The sequence below is a fragment of the Amblyomma maculatum genome, chromosome 6 (assembly GCF_055883805.1).
Source record: "Amblyomma maculatum isolate TAMU_Amacu chromosome 6, ASM5588380v1, whole genome shotgun sequence".
NCBI classification, from domain to species: domain Eukaryota; kingdom Metazoa; phylum Arthropoda; class Arachnida; order Ixodida; family Ixodidae; genus Amblyomma; species Amblyomma maculatum.
This window is the reverse complement of record NC_139349.1, coordinates 82,458,088-82,472,871: the sequence shown is the minus strand read 5'-3', so window position 1 is coordinate 82,472,871 and position 14,784 is coordinate 82,458,088. Positions and strand designations below refer to the sequence as shown.

Sequence of the window (14,784 nt, the reverse complement as noted above, 5' to 3'; positions counted from 1 at the left end):
AAGGCTCCGAGCCCAAGTGACTAAAGAAAGAGACAGCACTCTCAGCGTGTCCCCTACATAGTGTGTACTGTGGACGCTGCTGCAGCAGGCGTAAGCCTTAGCAGGCAGACGGGAAAGCGGGTGGTCTGGGCGCAAGGGTGCCCAGTTTAAGCGAAAAAAAGAATAATTGCTTTTTGGTCACTTCCGCAAGAAATGATGCAGTTTTAGTGAACTTAAGAAAGCCAGCTTCCATTGCAGTACTAAAGTAGATTGTTTAAAATTTAGCGCAGTATCCATTTTAAAGTTTAGTGTACATGTGTGTCTGTGGTACATACACAAAGGTGCTGCTTACAAATAAGCACACCAATAAGAAAAACAAACAAGGTGTATTTACTTCCATGCAGACTGCATATGAACAGTGTACAGAGAGCAAGTAGCCCCAGGTAGAAATGCGCTGTTCTTCAGGCAAGACCCTTTCAGGATTTAAGGTCAGGCCGTCATTTGAGCGTCTTCCAGGCCTTTCAACTACTGTCCCTAACACTGAACACAGAGTTGGTAAAGGGGCAAATACATGGAATAAAAAATTTCCAGCAAGGTGCCATGCTACAATATAGAGCACCAGCCTTTTGAGCCCATTTGCACACAAGGCCTCACCTCCATGCCATTGCTGGCATCAATGACGCGATCGACAACCTGGAAAAAAAAAAATCCAGAAAAGGTCAAAATCACCAACTTCTGGGAATTATTGTGGCAAAACAAAGCCTGCTAATACCGTGGCACTGTGGCTTGGAGCAGGCATCAAAGGCATACAAGGAATAACACAGGACCTTATCTTTTTTTCTTCACAAAAATTGGTTCTTTGGCCCTTCATGGGCATGTTGCCACAAGTTCAGAAGAAAAGATGAATTTAATGCTGAGCAGATGGGGTTTCGAAATGAAACACGAATGATGAAAAGGACATAGAGTCCTCAGCTCGAATTGAATGAAAATTTCGACCACCTGGTGTTCTGTAACGTGCACAGACATTCCACAGCACATGGGCACCTTGCTTTTCACCTGTACTGAAAAGCAGCTGCCATGGTCGGGATTCGATCCCGCATCCTTGGGCGAAAATGGTTTGTGGTGGCAATGACCGTTTTTCATTGACTTTTCGAGCTTATGGACGCTGTTTTGCGTGGAAGTAGACTTATGGTTATTAGAATGAGATTACAAGCTAGATGAGGGGCAACTTCAATATGTCTTCAGTGTCTCCTTTAGCATAACACCAGTCACGGAGGGATAGGAATCACCAATGCAGTACAGATCTCTTGCTCCACAACGGCAAGGTAAACGAGTTTGCTTTGTAGGAAGAAAGGCTTCCACGGTTCTGAAAAAAAAAAGGCACTTCTCCTGAAAAGATACGACCAACTAATTTTCAAAACCATAGTTTTCTTATGTGCTGATAAGTTACACCAGCACTGCTTTGCTTTCCCAGCCTCTTATCAACAAAATTTCCAATACCTGCATGCTATCAAAACGGCTTCTGGAGTGCAATTCAACCAGAGAGAAGGCACGATGTGGCGCATGAAAATGGGTAACAAACGAACAAATACAAACTACAGTCGCCGACCGATATTTTGGATGCCCAATTTTCCGGATCTGCCTGAAAATCCGGACCTTGCCATAGCACCGTCAAGCACTCCATAGAGTCACAATGCATAACACCAACAGAAATTTCGGACGTTTGAAATCCTTCTCGTTGATTTTCCAGACTTTTTTCTTTCGATTCGCGACTCAAGAGCTACCTAAAACACAAACAACGCCAGCGTCATTTTGCTTTCCTGGCCGCTGCCATTTTGGTTTTCTGACACCTCAAACCCACGTGTCATATTGTCAGCTGATCATGCCATCGGAAGCTCGCATACCCGGTATAGCCTCGATAGCAGGCACTGCTTGCTGCACCGTCCCGCCAGTGCCAACTCTGCCGTGGTCCACAGTCGTCAGCTGCCATGGTCGCCATTCACATGTTGTGCGTTGTGCTGTTTACATCGCCGCATCAACTACCGGACACTAACGCCGGGCGTTATCCGGACACTTGTGGGGATTCACAATCCCCTTCCTCCATTATAACGCCCGCGCGTAATTAACACGTGTGATTACGCGCGCTGGCAGAGAGGTTGGCGGAGGAGAGGGCATGCTGGCCACCCCCCGCCGCCTCCCAGGCCTGCGGCGACGCTGCCGCGGGCTTCCCTCTTTCCTGCCGGCGTAACCGGGAGACCTCCTCTCCCGTTCCGTGTTGAGGAGCGCGACTGTAGCAACTCGCTCGGGGTTCTTCGGCGAATGGGCGCGCACGCGCACGGTTCATGATTTCCGCCGAGGAGACCACCGCCGTCATCGAGGATCGCCCATTGACCGTAGGCACTTACCGCAACGGGATGTGAGCGAGAAGCGCTTCCCCATTAGGTGGTTTTTATTTCACCCCCGTACGCGGCGTTCGCTTGCTACACGGTGGTTGTTCTTGATTGCTATTCCTTTGCCGTGTACTCGAGCATAATAAACTCTGTTCGAGTATGTAACTCACTGTTTGTCCCCTCTGGCCCGAACCCGCCGCAGTGGCGACTTCTCGCACCGCGGGTTGGGAGTCACAGCTCTGTCTGCTAGGGCTGGCACGTTGGGGCTAGAAGGCGACTCTAGCGTCTAGCCCCCCCGTGACGCATTCTTGCGAGAATGAACCCCCATACACTCAAACACCTCTATCGGTCACGCGTGCTTAGTCGCATGGCGTTATGCATGGACAGCGGCAAAACCTACAGCGTCGACTTGTTTTTTGCACTCGGCATGCTTTCCGATGCATGGAAAGCGGTGACCGAGGAGACATTGCGGATCCGCCATGCTGGTTTCACGGTGAGAGATGAAGTGCCGTCGTCATCCGATCACAGCGCCAGTGAATCCCATCAGCCGCCTTCATCTGCTGACCTCATCGAGCACTTGCGCGCTGCAGGAGCCGTTCCCATGGAAGTGATGCTGGAGCAGTTTGCCAATGCTGACAGCGAGACCGAGCTCTGCGCTGAACTCACCGATGACGAAATTGTTCGCCAGGTGCTTGAAAGTGATGATTCGGGCTCCGACAGTGAGGGGCCAGAGGCTGTGCTGCCAACTAGCAGTGAACTAACCTGAGCTCCGATGACGTTTTCGGCTCTGTACAGCGAGAATGTCACCCTTGCCGACGTGCAAGCCGACTTACTTGTACGGCAACGTAGTGCCCCGCAGAGGCATCCTGACCACCTTTTCAAGCTGCTCGCTAAATAAAGTGACTTTTTTTGCGTGAATTCATTTTTTCGGACTGCCTGATTTTCCGGACGCTATGTCAGCCCCTTGAGGGTCCGAAAAATCGGTCGGCGACTGTATACGAGATCCATCTAGAATACCCGCTTTGCGCTCGCCCAGTAGTATACAGGGTACAACATGGGACATAGCTTCTAGAAACTACTAGCTGTGAGAACAAGTTATGATGCCCAAACTCTGATGTACTTAATCCCTAACTTTCTGAACACCCATCTTTCCCTCAAATATCATACAGCAGTTTAGATCGCCTAGAAGATCGAAAAAAAAATAAATACCGTCGCCACTTACATGCTGTCCTATTCAATGCCATGAGTACTTATTTTGTCTTCTTTCATGCCAAAAATATACACATGTCCAAAAGTTGCTTAACTGTGTTGTTAGTGTTTTTAATACTGTTTATTTAGAGTAACATTTGTATTTGCATTTGCATAACGTTTGAATCCATCACTTGCACTTGCCGACCTGTGTACGGGCAACAGGACCCTCGCTAGGCACACACCATCTGCCTATAGCCCTGTTATTCAAGACAAATTGTGCCTAAAAGAATGTTCCACGTAAATAAATAAACTGGGTATCTCAGACAGAACTTAGTATTGGCTGAATATGCACGATGAAAGTAAAACATGCAAATATTTAGGCATGCTCATTGCAACTGCATCGTCCCCTTGACTAGAATAAGCCATTCACCCAGATTGTCACTCCATCATAGGCAGACGAACTCATTTCTAAAAACGAATATCATAACTACAGCCGAATCTCGCTATAACGAACACTGATATACTGAATTATTGTACAAAACAAACTAAACCCAAAGTTTGGTTGGTCCATGGTTTATTTCTATGAGAGTTCTTTCTGTATAACGAAACAAGAAATTCAAAATTTGACACTAGATCGGTTATAACGAAGCAGTTCTCTAGCATTAAAATGGCAAAAAATGTGTAAAGCAGCCGGAAAAAAACATTGTGAAACAAAATTTTTCAATCAATCGTATCGCCCGCCGCAGAGGTGTGTTTAAATCACCCGCGCGTTAGCGTGGGTGATTTAAACGCGATTTAAACGCGATTTGATTTAAAAAAGCGAGGTCATGATTGGCTATGGCCAGACTTGAGCGTCGCTGCCACCGTCGCTGCTCGAGTCCAGCCATGCAACGGCTGACAGGCATGTGACTGGCATGTCATTACCATTGCCTCGTTATGGCTTGAGCCCGTTCCATACCTCTGTCACTGCTACCAACCCATGCGCATGCAACACTCCCCAGGTCTGTTGGCTCCGTCATGCAAATTGTGCGCTAAGGCAACTTCTTAGTATTCATTTTTGCTCTGCAACATGAAATGAAAAGTGAGATTTTATGTTTATAGCAAGCTTTTAATAAAAAATTGTTCATTTTTGCACCTTTGTGTTGTCCATATTAGTGCGCATTTTGTTTCGTTTTATTAGCAAACTTATTTACAGGAATTTGGATGTGCAATTCTATAATGAATATTGAATATAATGAACAAATTTTCACATCCCATACTATGTTATAATGAGGTTCGACTGTATGGTCTGCCGCGCTGGCACTGTGGTTAGGGCGCCCAACTACTATACCCAAGGATGCAAGATTGAATCCTGGCCGCAATGCTGCTTTTCGATGGAGGCGAAAAGCAGGAAAGCAAGGTGCCCTTGTGCTATGTGATGTCAGTGCACATTAATGAACACCAAGTGATCAAAATTTCCAGAGCCCTCTACTAATGGCATTTCTCATAGCCTGAGTTGCTTTAAAATGTTAGACACCATAAACCAAACCACCTAACTATCGCATTGCATAACACACATACACAGATGACACTAAAAGAAAGGCAAGGCTGATGGCCAACAATGTTAATATATATGCACTAAATGTTTCTAGGAAAGGTAAAGCATATGTCAATAGCTCGTGGCACCGAAGCATACACAACCACAAGAAATGTTGCGCCTCCATGAGAACAAGAAAACCTGTTGATACACTTTTTTATCTTTTTGCACTGCAATGTATTCTCCTTGGAGCTCCGAGCTGGATCCAAGGTAACCGAGAAGGAGCTCTGCCTACACAGAACCATTTCAATAATGTAGACACATTAGCAACGAAAAACAGGACACCAGCCATCAATATTGCAGGACAATTAGTGATTAAGAAAACGGCACCAACGAGGCACAGTGACAGAGAGAGTAATGAAAGATGACATGCAAATAGAAAGAAAAGTGGCATGCACCATGCAAAAAAGGAGGGAGACAGCATGCTGCTATACACTCACGGCTCGCATGCAAGAAAGCAAAGCCAAGATGCATGTGGTAGGCCCAGAAGGGGCCTAGTTTGCCCGAGATCACTTCTGTACACCAGTAACCTTCTGCACAGTTTTCCCTTGGCTCGCCTCCAATGCTCGATTGACAACCTAAATGGCAGAGCAAGCAGAGCAGTGGACAAGGCTTCGCACAGGCGAATAGACGAGTAGGGTGCCATGCACATTCCAAGCGATTTCAACAGGCCACAAGCGATGAATGGCCTTCGATTTGAACAAAGAATGAAGAATACATATTCTGTTAGACTGGTGAGCATCACGCAACTTTCAGCGTCAGGTGCCATCACACTGCCACAAGCTGATAAGTCATGTGCAACTTGTAATGGCAACTGCTAAAGTACACTTTCTTAAAGTGGAACAAAAATGCACGACACAATCCACGGTGAAACGCATATATAACTTGAAGATGGGTAAGCTGCACAGGTGCTCCTGTACATATGTATGCGTAAGGCAGATTGAGACAGCAACAGCAGTTAGTATGATGGCACGCTTGCATCCGTGAAACTGCACTGTCACAAGACACCACCGATGATGCCACCTCAAGTACGGCGGCACACTAAATGGCGGCTGAGGTTTCTAAATCTAAGTGTAGCCGCTAGCAGCACCCCATTTCAGTGCATGCCACTTAATGGAGGTCTTGGGAGCTATCTTACCAACTTCAATGACCAAACTACAGTATACCAGACACACAGGTGAGCATAAAGGCATAGGTTGTGCCACGTGTCCTTACTCACCCCGACTAATTAGCAAGCAGAAATTAAACAGACTTTGCACTTAGAAGGAGACGGTTCCCTTCCTTTGCATAAAGATGGCCATTATGTGTTGTCATTGTTTGGTGTGCTTCAATATAATGAAGTGTGGCCCGCTTAATTTGGCACAAATGTGGCCTCACTCCAGAAGGAAACCATTTCAGCTATCACTGTCGTACAGCTTGCATGACGAAGTAGCCGTCCCATAGATTATTTTGAAGGTTGTCTTATGTTAAGAGCAACAAGAACTATTCTGTGTTCTTTAGTAAGCAATGAGACAACTGTCATCCCAAGAAATGGAAAGCAACAGCCATAGCAGTAGATAAGAGTGCACATGCTTCATGAGTGTTCTTATGATAAACCTTGTATGACAAAATTAAGCAAACGGTGTACTCGGGAAAAAAAAAAATGCCAGCGGTTATCTAAGCAAAGTAGCATAAAACCCACGAGTGAATGCTTAGACACCGCAAATTGAGAGTGCTCAGAAAAATCACCTTTCCAGAAAAAACCATTAATGCTTATCTGGTCAGAAATGGTGTATAAAAATTTTGCCAACAATTTTTCGATCAGTGCATGTGCCCGTTTTTATGTAGTCTCCGATGCTGGAAACCCCGAGTGCCAACCGTGATGACGACTGCGCATCGACAAAAATGACGTACTGAAAACTATTACTATAAATCTCGCCCACCAGACAGTAATGAGATATTTTAGTACAGTATAGAGTCCATTTTAATTTCTACACCAAGGCCCCTATGACACAGGAAAGTAAGCCTTATCCATGGAAGTTTTAGTGGGCTATGGTCACTGCTTGATCCAAGGAATTCAAAACACTGTGGCGCCATCCAGCGACAAACGCAAAAACAGCTCACAGTCGATGCAAAAGGAGGGTGGTTTTTGCTGATGAGCGCATGGAGAGAGAGCAAAATATAATAAAACAAGGCGAGCACTCTTCAAAGAATAGAGAGCAATGTGCAATTACGAAAATCAGTGACATTTTTCCGAGATGTGGTCATGTAGGTTACTACATTGATAATTACAGCGTTTTGCAACAAGCGGCCACTTCAGTCGTTTTTACGCGCTTTCAGAGCCAAATAAAGATGATAAATCCTTGTTTCTTGAATATTGTAGCGGTCATTCTATATTATATAAGGCAATATCTTTTACATTTTCATCACAATCCCATTACATATTTCGGTCGGTGTTCTGTCCCTTTAAATTAGATTGTGTCATGCTTTGCTGAAATACTCATGCAGCATTAACATTGCAGCAAGCCTAACATATTTTTCTGGTCACACAAAAGCTTGACAACTTCTTGATAAAAAGTGCACGAAAGAGAGTGATTTCAAATGAGACTACTACAATATTATTTAGAAACAAACACCTTAACATTTCAAGTTAACCCTTGCAAGCATATAAGCAAAACTACTGGTGGCAGCAGTGGCACCGTAGGTACTTAGTGCATTCAAGAAAGCTTACATCTTACATCCTTCAAAGTGAACATGAAAGCAATATATTAGCTTACCTCGGCAAAGTCAGGAAAGGCACCCTTTTCAAGCTTGGAAAACACCTGTACACCATTGATCTCCACTTCAAATGATGCTGCACAAAGACACATCATAGTTAGCCTAGTTGCAGAAAATTCCAGATTGTGTAAATGAGGTGGTATATACAATCATATGGAGCAAGGACACTGCGTTGAAAACAGCTCAAGTTTGGTTTGTGAAGTTTAACGTCCCAAAGCGACCCAGACTATGAGAGATGCCGTAGTGGAGGACTCAAGTTAAGGATATGAGCTATCAACTGAATGCTTGAGAGCTATGCAACAGTAAAACTAGAGAAAAATAAGTTGATAGGTCCCCTTGCCTGCAAAAGAAAAAAAAAAAGGAAAGTTAACACACCTCTAACCAGCATCAGGAAATTAAAACCTATAATATGCAGTCATGAATATGCAATGACGGTGCATGCAAATGTATCCAATGTTGTCTCTCCTTGTGTTAGCGATACGTCTAACACAAGGAGATACGTTGTGTTAGCGATACGTCTGTACACATGTACTCGGCGGAATGTGCCTTTCTTGACATGTTTTTGTGTTGACTGCTACTGTTTTATCTGCCCCCTCCTGCGCATGCTCGATTTTTTCATATATAAGCTGTGTCTTCGGCTTGAATAAAGAGTTGGTAGTTAGCGCTTGTCACACGTCTTATGTGTTCTTCTTTGTCCTTTGTGTTTTTTTGCGCAATTTTTTACCCATTGTCTCTCCTGTTTCCCATAAGCTTTTCAATGCTGATATTTCCTGTCTAGTGTTTTATGAACATGCTTACAGAGGATAAACACTGAGCAGAAAGTAACTGCCACCTGCATAAAAGAGTGGCTCTGCCCTAGAAGAGGAATATTACAAGAATCTCCAGCACTTCAATGGGCAATCTAAAATTACCTGTGGTGACCAACACGTGTAGCAAACTACTTGCCATGACTAAAAACTAGTTAAAAACGTAAGACCAGAGAATGGAACTATCATTTGAAACATTCGAAAAATTTTCCCACATACGTACATGTACGCCCTACATTGCCAGTCACTGTGGCATTTGGCAATTTGGCGAGGATTTGACGTTTCAGCTCCTGAAACCTGGGGGCGTAGCCTCATCCACCACTGAAAGAGAAAACAATGTAGCCACTGAATGAAAAGCAGTCTACGTAACAGTAAAGAAAAATATGCCAATAATAGTGGTGAAAAATCAACCTGAATAGAACGGTTCTAGAAAGTAAACAGCAGAACCTTCCAAAATGTCTACTAGTGCATCTGGATGCTCTACAGTGTGAGTCATACAACAGGCATGACCACTGTTTCAATGCTAGCTTGCTAGACAACAAAAATTAAAGCTAATTTTGCAGTCATGCCACAAACCATGCGACATACTGCTTACGATGCCTGTATCAAACTATTCCAGATTTAAGTAATGAAAAAGAATAAATAAAATTACAGGGCTGAACAGTCTAGCTCTGACAATTTCGTCTTATTTTTTGCATACATAACTAAGATTAAAATAAAGCAGTTTTCTTAGTTAACGAAATAAAAATTTTGGCCATACAACCACTTGCATCTAGTGGCACGGCTGACTGTTTCAGGTCTAGCATGATGTTGCTATGGTTGCTCAGGTGGCTTTTGAGAAACGTAAGCTGCTACGCTAAAGCACCCCTACAGGGCAAGCATCCCCATCAGAGTGACTACTTCTGTGGTTTGACCCTGGCTGCTGCTGCTAACATTCGATGAAAATGTGCAGAAATGCATACACATGGAGGTTAATAAATTAATACTCAACCCTCAAATGCTGAGTGTCTCACAGCCCTCATGACATGTTGCTTTACCATAGATACATTCTCCATCCCTTGATGCATTTTAGAAGAGTAAAAGGAATGGTATCAAGAAAAAAAAAAATAGTTTAAAAGCAGGCAAGCATCAAACTGAGAACAGAAGTATCAGACCAGATATTCTCACATGGTTAGCGTATTGCCCAATGAAAAGTGTTCAGCCATGTGACAGCCTTTCTACTTAAGCGCTGAATCAAACACGATAACATTATACACTTTCCTGCATGCTTTGTAAAGCTTGGCCACAAATGTGATGCTAGAACATCCATCCAGGTTTGCAAAGCCAGAGGCATCAGTAATGAGAGTGTCGCTGATGCCATAATCAGCAATTTACAGGCATTCACATGGTTTCTGCATGCCCGCAGGTTGTTTCATGACATTTGGTTCAAATGATTTGACCAAATGACATAAACTTGAAGAAATGCACCTAAAACCAATAATTTCTGAATATAGCCCCAGGACATGTAAATCATAATGGCAATGACATCCGAGAAAAGGGCAGGCAGCCACTACATTTTGGTATTCTGGACCATGACTGACACAGGAACGAAGAGAAAGAATAATGACATGCACAAAATAGCTTCATCCATATGTACGGGACATACAATGCATCGATACGACACCATCAACTCCCTCTTCGGTCAGTCCATCATATTTTGTTCATTTGAGTGGCACAGTTCATGATGTCATCTGTAGAATTTACGCTGGCTGAACCACTTATGGACAGTCTCCCTTCAAGGCAGGCAGCCATGAAGGCTGTGTTTCCTGTTTCACTTCATCTGCACCTCTAAAAATGTCAGCCTGCAGTCATACCGGCAACATTCAAGGTGTGCATGGAATAAAACCATAGCCATATACTCTGGAAGCCAGGATATTAAAACAACCAAAGAAAACATTGCTTTACCAAGAATGTGAACATTTACATTATTTTGCATTACAGCTTTCAGACAAGGACCCTAAATCCAGTGAACACTTCTGTTCATGTCCGAGTTAGAGACTGGCTCCTGGCTGCTTCCATTTGAATAGGGTCATACTTTCAAGTATTGCGCGCACTTCGTTGAGGAGATATTGCTATGCACTTCTAATCCTGCCTTTCCTGACCAGAGTAAAGCAGGACCACTTGCAGCATTTTTCATTTCCTTTGGCCTGCTCTCTTCTAGTATTTGCAAAAAGCCAACAGTAGAAACGTTTGGCTATTAAAACTACATTATCATTGTCGTCTCTTACGTCTTTTAGTGCACTTTATTTCAAGTGGCTTAACAGCTGGCGCATGCGAGTATCAACTTGTTTCGCTTGAGGCACAAGGTCGCAGACGTGAATAATTAAAAGAGGAGCCCAGCCACTTCCTTGTACGGCAAATGCAGAAAAATCGCGCCCACAAAAACACTCTGTTAGAAGGTGTTTTTCTTGCTGCTGTGTACTGAGCAGCACAGTTGAACAGCATAGCTGAACAAGTTAAAATTAACACGACGCTGCAAACTTTGAACGGCACTTACCAGTACTCAACAACCACCTTCACCGCTGTAGCTCCAGCTGCCATCGTCGATTACAATTAGTAGGTTCACTAAGTAATACCTGTAGAAGAGAAATCAGGTACCGTAAATCTTATTTCCCAGTTCACGAGCAAGAAGAAGCACAGCGCTGTCCTATACCTCGAACGCCGCTACGCGCAATGAAATAGAACGCACAAACAGGCACAGGAACTGCAGGAACTCTGGGAATGCATAGAAAGAGAGATTCGCGAGGGAGTGGCGAGAGCGTGTTACTGGTGGAAAGAGAGATGAGAGAGCGCTATGTGCGATGTGTGACTGATTGTGCAGTGTTATAACCGGCGCCGAAGAGCAGGTCGCTTTTGCGAGGACAGCCACCTACTTCCGCGAGAGGGCGCGACGTGCAACAGGGGTACCACGTTCGCCGCAAGCGGCCGCTGGGATAACCGGAGTACAGAGAAAGGGCGCGGTTCTCTTTGTAGTTATTTTCACTCGCTACGCAATTGGTGCGATATTTAATAAGGAGGCTACTTATTCCAGTGCTTAAATTGATTCCTGAAATTCCTTTACGCCTTTCTGGAGACGCCGTGCACGCTTGGTGCACGGCGGAGCTGCGCGCGATGTTTGAATCGCTATTAGAAACTGCTTCAACGTCTCTTCTTCCTGCGGACAGCCATAGTCGTCCAGATGAGATATTTGTACTTAATCTTTCCAAATAAGCGGGGTGTTTTGCATTCGCTCTTCCCTTAAGGAATAAGGCTGCTGCCGACGAGCGCTATTGACACACTGAGAAAAAGCTTGCAAATCAAAGCTTGTGCTTTAGGAACACTCACTCTTTAGGAACACCTTATTTTTTACGAACCTTATTTACGAACACCTACTTACATTTTGAAGCTTGCACTTATCAATACTTACAAAGGAATTGTAATTATTTTTCTCTTTGGGAACTCTTGTCGCGGTTCGCTGACTTTGCAAAGAGTGAAGCCGCAAAAGCACATGAAATTTCTTTACTTAAAGTGTGAGCTTTCTGGTGCTCCAAGCAGCTAAAATTTTTTAACCTTCGCACTTTACAGGAATGTTGCAAAATCTGAAGTTCAAAGGCGTCCAGAGGAACCACCCGAGTCAAATGTTTGGTAAATTGCGACCTAGTTTCGAGCCTTTGGCGCAGTTTTTGTTCGTGTTGAGAAACCGAGCGCCGGCCTCACAACCTTTCTTTCGCAGAATGTTAAGAGCTGCATATCCCGCCATATAGTAAACTAAACATTTTGACGTTATAAGGATGATCTAGCAGAAGCGAATTAAGAGCACACTATAGCTCATGCGTCCTCTATCTTTCCGTCGTTGTTTTCTTTTTCAAAGCTATCCTTTTGTTTTTCATTTTCTATGTGCGCCAAAACATGACTACAGCGATTTTCAGCTGGAAATGACTTGCATATTATCGGTTTCTTGAGCACGCAGAATAAAATATACCTAGAATGAAAATATTTTCTGGAACAATTAAGTTATCGTCAAACCATATCTCTGGGTATTTAAAGTTACCTTTACAAAAATGTTCCAGCTTATTGAAAGAAAAAAAAAGTTTCTTATATTAGTCAACAGTTTGACAAAGTTGTTGACTCTGAAATTTGGGCGCTCATATCTTATAAAGATACCGGGGCGTTCGATTAAAGGCACCACTTGTAGCCTGTTCATACCCTGCTTTCCTAGGCCTTCATTTGGTTCTTAAGCTCGGTTGTTTCCATTTGTTTTATTGCCTTACATATGTCTCCATTTTTCCTCGTCTTTAGCTGCCGCTTTCTTCTCCGTCGTGTGTTTGCCGTGCCGCACGAAAATTCCAACCCTTTGTTCACATTCGCGGTCGCTCTTTTCACGTCGCCTTTCACACACCCCAAGCTTCTCCCTCCCTGGTAGTCGACACGTTTTTTCTTTTTTTTTTCCTGTGCACCCTTTACCCCATACTTCTTCCACCTTTCCTGAGCCACTGTGTTCCGTTATTCAATAGCCAGTTACCTGGTGTGTCGTTCGTTTTTCATGTCCTTACTATATCTCTACTTCCATGCGGTGTAGTCCATATTTAATTCATTCGAACTGAATGCCGACTTTTCTTGTGGCTTCAGGTGACGTGCTGTAGTCGGCATGAGTTTGCATGTGAAACAACGGAATATACCATTTTCGACTGTTTTGATAATGGGGTTACAAATGACCAGCTTTAGTCAGCACTCGAATGCACGTGCTGCACGTTTGACTTCTTCATACATCCATACATTCTGTCTCCACACTGCCCTCTTTTCAAGACGAGTACATTCCAAAAAGTGAATTAGGTGCTTTAGGAATGCTAAAGCAAGATGTACGGCTAGTGAAGCGTGCTGTGCCAGTGTCAATTCGTACGCACTCTCCAAGCTGTTTTCTTCGGAGCCAAACTCCTGTCATGTTGCCTCCCCGAGGTGTTGCCGACGACCCAAATGTAATGTAAATTAGATGATTGCTCACAGTACTGAACCCCGTTAACTGGAATATTTTGATAATGTTGTTGCAAACAGCTCGAGACGGCTCACAAGCAAAAGAACGTACAATGCGCGCGGCATCCGCCCCGCTGCACCATAGCTGCACAGCGCTCGCGGGCGCCCGCGCGGCTGACACACCAGTTGCTGGTGGCGCCCTCTGCGCCACGGCGCCTCCTTCATCGCAGAAGTGGCCCCCCGCTCCCAAGCATTTCGCGGCGCAGTCGACACAGTGCCCAATCTCCTAGACAATGCTTCTAGAGTGGTGGTCGTTTTTATTCGGCGGCGGCGGCGGCGTTGTCGGCGCATCGCTGGAGCCCATGCTGCCCATGCTTCCTTCCTCCATGCTGGAGCCGGTGGCGTCGTTAAAATTTTCCGTCGGCGGCATTCTCCCAACGTTACAATTTTGCATCCTCCATAGTCGGCGGTATCGGCTGCGTGAAAACCGAAACCAGAAACAACCCTTTGCGTATGCATTAAGTATGATTGCGTTCGAACGAAAAGAGTTATCATATAGAATGGTTGCATTAGATAGAGGACCAAAAATCTCGCTGGGGAAATAATTTGGTACATGTGGGTTAATTAGGTAAACCCCGGTCTGCTCAGCATTACATGCATTCTTTCTGCTGAGCTATAGCTGAGCTTCGAAATAGCTGGAAAAAGTAATGGCGACGGCCAAATGAGGCACCATGGATACAGTGGACCATGGAGGAAGAATGAGGCACTGAGGCACGTTGTACTCGACTTTCATGACGTAACCCCTTTTGGTGGCGGGAAATTTGAAATCTTTGAACGTGAATAAGCGGGAAAGGGCCTGATTTGCATGCACAAATGGTGGGAGTGTATCGAAAGTGTGTAAAGAGAGGTAGTCAACCCACTGCAGTCTGAAAAATTCCGAGAGTACCGCAGAATCCGCAGTGGAGAAATGCGAAAGGCTAAGCGTTGCTGCTGCACACGGTACAGCGCGCGCCCCTTGTCGAACAAACCCGCGTTCCGTTGAACGAATCAAAGTTCGCCAGCATTCTATAATTGGTCTGCAGGAAAGGAAAGGCGC

General features: G+C 44.6%; 1 long non-coding RNA gene across 1 annotated transcript; it reads right to left on the bottom strand.

The window, feature by feature from the left end:
* Positions 1–346: 346 nt before the first annotated feature.
* LOC146186115 (uncharacterized) lies at positions 347–11,540 on the bottom strand. Its single transcript, XR_014708076.1, has 5 exons — positions 11,392–11,540; positions 11,236–11,314; positions 8,923–9,020; positions 7,893–7,969; positions 347–672 (listed from the first exon to the last, which is right to left on the bottom strand). It is a non-coding gene; the product is annotated as an uncharacterized LOC146186115 (long non-coding RNA).
* Between the last annotated feature and the right edge of the window lie 3,244 nt (positions 11,541–14,784).